Here is a 5,000-nt window from a genome sequence, read left to right on the forward strand (position 1 = left end):
GACGTTGTAGGGGGAGGCCTGGTCCGTGTGTGTCTGGGTCTGGGTGCTGGCCCAGTACGGGTCCCGGTCCCGGTCCCCCGGGGCCTGGACCTGGGGCCCCTCATGTGGGGGTGTTGCTGGGGGGTCTGCTGGAGGCATGGAGGTCGGGACTGGGGGTGTGGGACGTTGTAGGGGGAGGCCTGGTCCGTGTGTGTCTGGGTCTGGTTGCTGGCCCAGTACGGGTCCCGGTCCCGGTCCCCCGGGGCCTGGACCTGGGGCCCCTCATGTGGGGGTGGTGCCTGGGTGTCTGCTGGAGGCATGGAGGCCGGGACTGGGGGTGTGGGACGTTGTAGGGGGAGGCCTGGTCCGTGTGTGTCTGGGTCTGGTTGCTGGCCCAGTACGGGTCCCGGTCCCGGTCCCCCGGGGCCTGGACCTGGGGCCCCTCATGTGGGGGTGGTGCCTGGGTGTCTGCTGGAGGCATGGAGGCCGGGACTGGGGGTGTGGGACGTTGTAGGGGGAGGCCTGGTCCGTGTGTGTCTGGGTCTGGTTGCTGGCCCAGTACGGGTCCCGGTCCCGGTCCCCCGGGGCCTGGACCTGGGGCCCCTCATGTGGGGGTGGTGCCTGGGTGTCTGCTGGAGGCATGGAGGCCGGCTCTGGGGGTGTGGGACGTTGTAGGGGGAGGCCTGGTCCGTGTGTGTCTGGGTCTGGGTGCTGGCCCAGTACGGGTCCCGGTCCCGGTCCCCCGGGGCCTGGACCTGGGGCCCCTCATGTGGGGGTGGTGCCTGGGTGTCTGCTGGAGGCATGGAGGCCGGGACTGGGGGTGTGGGACGTTGTAGGGGGAGGCCTGGTCCGTGTGTGTCTGGGTCTGGGTGCTGGCCCAGTACGGGTCCCGGTCCCGGTCCCCCGGGGCCTGGACCTGGGGCCCCTCATGTGGGGGTGTTGCTGGGGGGTCTGCTGGAGGCATGGAGGTCGGGACTGGGGGTGTGGGACGTTGTAGGGGGAGGCCTGGTCCGTGTGTGTCTGGGTCTGGTTGCTGGCCCAGTACGGGTCCCGGTCCCGGTCCCCCGGGGCCTGGACCTGGGGCCCCTCATGTGGGGGTGGTGCCTGGGTGTCTGCTGGAGGCATGGAGGCCGGCTCTGGGGGTGTGGGACGTTGTAGGGGGAGGCCTGGTCCGTGTGTGTCTGGGTCTGGGTGCTGGCCCAGTACGGGTCCCGGTCCCGGTCCCCCGGGGCCTGGACCTGGGGCCCCTCATGTGGGGGTGGTGCCTGGGTGTCTGCTGGAGGCATGGAGGCCGGGACTGGGGGTGTGGGACGTTGTAGGGGGAGGCCTGGTCCGTGTGTGTCTGGGTCTGGGTGCTGGCCCAGTACGGGTCCCGGTCCCGGTCCCCCGGGGCCTGGACCTGGGGCCCCTCATGTGGGGGTGTTGCTGGGGGGTCTGCTGGAGGCATGGAGGCCGGGACTGGGGGTGTGGGACGTTGTAGGGGGAGGCCTGGTCCGTGTGTGTCTGGGTCTGGGTGCTGGCCCAGTACGGGTCCCGGTCCCGGTCCCCCGGGGCCTGGACCTGGGGCCCCTCATGTGGGGGTGTTGCTGGGGGGTCTGCTGGAGGCATGGAGGCCGGGACTGGGGGTGTGGGACGTTGTAGGGGGAGGCCTGGTCCGTGTGTGTCTGGGTCTGGGTGCTGGCCCAGTACGGGTCCCGGTCCCGGTCCCCCGGGGCCTGGACCTGGGGCCCCTCATGTGGGGGTGGTGCCTGGGTGTCTGCTGGAGGCATGGAGGTCGGGACTGGGGGTGTGGAACGTTGTAGGGGGAGGACTGGTCCGTGCCTGCCTAACCCTAACCGTGGCCCAGTACGGGTCCCGGTCCCGGTCCCCCGGGGCCTGGACCTGGGGCCCCTCATGTGGGGGTGGTGCCTGGGTGTCTGCTGGAGGCATGGAGGCCGGCTCTGGGGGTGTGGGACGTTGTAGGGGGAGGCCTGGTCCGTGTGTGTCTGGGTCTGGGTGCTGGCCCAGTACGGGTCCCGGTCCCGGTCCCCCGGGGCCTGGACCTGGGGCCCCTCATGTGGGGGTGGTGCCTGGGTGTCTGCTGGAGGCATGGAGGCCGGGACTGGGGGTGTGGGACGTTGTAGGGGGAGGCCTGGTCCGTGTGTGTCTGGGTCTGGGTGCTGGCCCAGTACGGGTCCCGGTCCCGGTCCCCCGGGGCCTGGACCTGGGGCCCCTCATGTGGGGGTGTTGCTGGGGGGTCTGCTGGAGGCATGGAGGCCGGGACTGGGGGTGTGGGACGTTGTAGGGGGAGGCCTGGTCCGTGTGTGTCTGGGTCTGGGTGCTGGCCCAGTACGGGTCCCGGTCCCGGTCCCCCGGGGCCTGGACCTGGGGCCCCTCATGTGGGGGTGTTGCTGGGGGGTCTGCTGGAGGCATGGAGGCCGGGACTGGGGGTGTGGGACGTTGTAGGGGGAGGCCTGGTCCGTGTGTGTCTGGGTCTGGGTGCTGGCCCAGTACGGGTCCCGGTCCCGGTCCCCCGGGGCCTGGACCTGGGGCCCCTCATGTGGGGGTGGTGCCTGGGTGTCTGCTGGAGGCATGGAGGTCGGGACTGGGGGTGTGGAACGTTGTAGGGGGAGGACTGGTCCGTGCCTGCCTAACCCTAACCGTGGCCCAGTACGGGTCCCGGTCCCGGTCCCCCGGGGCCTGGACCTGGGGTCCCTCATGTGGGGGTGTTGCTGGGGGGTCTGCTGGAGGCATGGAGGCCGGCTCTGGGGGTGTGGGACGTTGTAGGGGGAGGCCTGGTCCGTGTGTGTCTGGGTCTGGGTGCTGGCCCAGTACGGGTCCCGGTCCCGGTCCCCCGGGGCCTGGACCTGGGGTCCCTCATGTGGGGGTGTTGCTGGGGGGTCTGCTGGAGGCATGGAGGCCGGGACTGGGGGTGTGGGACGTTGTAGGGGGAGGCCTGGTCCGTGTGTGTCTGGGTCTGGGTGCTGGCCCAGTACGGGTCCCGGTCCCGGTCCCCCGGGGCCTGGACCTGGGGCCCCTCATGTGGCGGTGGTGCCTGGGTGTCTGCTGGAGGCATGGAGGTCGGGACTGGGGGTGTGGAACGTTGTAGGGGGAGGACTGGTCCGTGCCTGCCTAACCCTAACCGTGGCCCAGTACGGGTCCCGGTCCCGGTCCCCCGGGGCCTGGACCTGGGGCCCCTCATGTGGGGGTGGTGCCTGGGTGTCTGCTGGAGGCATGGAGGCCGGCTCTGGGGGTGTGGGACGTTGTAGGGGGAGGCCTGGTCCGTGTGTGTCTGGGTCTGGGTGCTGGCCCAGTACGGGTCCCGGTCCCGGTCCCCCGGGGCCTGGACCTGGGGCCCCTCATGTGGGGGTGGTGCCTGGGTGTCTGCTGGAGGCATGGAGGTCGGGACTGGGGGTGTGGGACGTTGTAGGGGGAGGCCTGGTCCGTGTGTGTCTGAGGAAAAAAAGAAAGAAAAAAGAGGCAAAAACCACTTCAAGTCTTGTGGACCCTCCAGGGGACCAGGACCACGTCCTGTGGCAGGCCCAGAGAGTCCACCATCCCGGACTGGCAAGAACATCAAGTCCCCCTGAGCCTGGATGAACTAAAGAAACCACAAAGTCCATTTAAACTACCATGGGACGTGTTTTGGAAATTTAACAGAGTCTTTTCTGTAAATCTCCTAAAACGCAACCCATGGTGCACTAACTCTGGGACTCTGTCTGATTTTGAGAAAAAGAGAGAATCAAAAATCAGACAGAGTCTTTTCTCCGTAGTCTACCAGGGGCAGCTTTTAGTATACCATGGGTTGGTTTTAGTATACCATGGGTTGGTTTTAGTCTACCATGGGTTGGGATTTTCGGGTTTTTATACCATGGGTACCGAAAACAAGAAAAATAGCAGTCTGCAGCCTGTAAAACTCTGGGCTTCGCCTACTACACGTTTGACCCCTGTGTTGGAAGGACATAGCCCATCCCGTGTGTAAGGGGGGCTCCAGGGGAAGAAGGCAGAGAACGGCCTGGAGGTCTTCTGGAGGCTCCAGAGGAGGGGGAACACGTCGCGTGTGAGGCCGAAACGGCTCACCATGTCGGACTGAATAGTGTAGTGAGTAGCCCCGAGTCTGGAGGTCTTTAGGACCCTCCAGAGGAGGGGGAACACGTCGCGTGTGAGGCCGAAACGGCTCACCATGTCGGACTGAATAGTGCAGCGAGTAGCCCAGAGTATGGAGGTCTTTAGGACCCTCCAGAGGAGGGGGACCACGTCGCGTGTGAGGCCGAAACGGCTCACCATGTCGGACTGAATAGTGCAGCGAGTAGCCCCGAGTCTGGAGGTCTTTAGGACCCTCCAGAGGAGGGGGACCACGTCGCGTGTGAGTCCGAAACGGCTCACCATGTCGGACTGAATAGTGTAGTGAGTGACCCCAAGCCTGGAGGTCTTTAGGACCCTCCAGAGGAGGGGGACCACGTCGCGTGTGAGTCCGAAACGGCTCACCATGTCGGACTGAATAGTGTAGTGAGTGACCCCAAGCCTGGAGGTCTTTAGGACCCTCCAGAGGAGGGGGACCACGTCGCGTGTGAGTCCGAAACGGCTCACCATGTCGGACTGAATAGTGTAGTGAGTGACCCCAAGCCTGGAGGTCTTTAGGACCCTCCAGAGGAGGGGGACCACGTCGCGTGTGAGTCCGAAACGGCTCACCATGTCGGACTGAATAGTGTAGTGAGTGACCCCAAGCCTGGAGGTCTTTAGGACCCTCCAGAGGAGGGGGACCACGTCGCGTGTGAGTCCGAAACGGCTCACCATGTCGGACTGAATAGTGTAGTGAGTGACCCCAAGCCTGGAGGTCTTTAGGACCCTCCAGAGGAGGGGGACCACGTCGCGTGTGAGTCCGAAACGGCTCACCATGTCGGACTGAATGGTGTAGTGAGTGACCCCAAGCCTGGAGGTCTTTAGGACCCTCCAGAGGAGGGGGACCACGTCGCGTGTGAGTCCGAAACGGCTCACCATGTCGGACTGAATAGTGTAGTGAGTGACCCCAAGCCTGGAGG

Source organism: Micromesistius poutassou (assembly GCF_964030765.1).
Source record: "Micromesistius poutassou genome assembly, chromosome: 9".
NCBI classification, from domain to species: domain Eukaryota; kingdom Metazoa; phylum Chordata; class Actinopteri; order Gadiformes; family Gadidae; genus Micromesistius; species Micromesistius poutassou.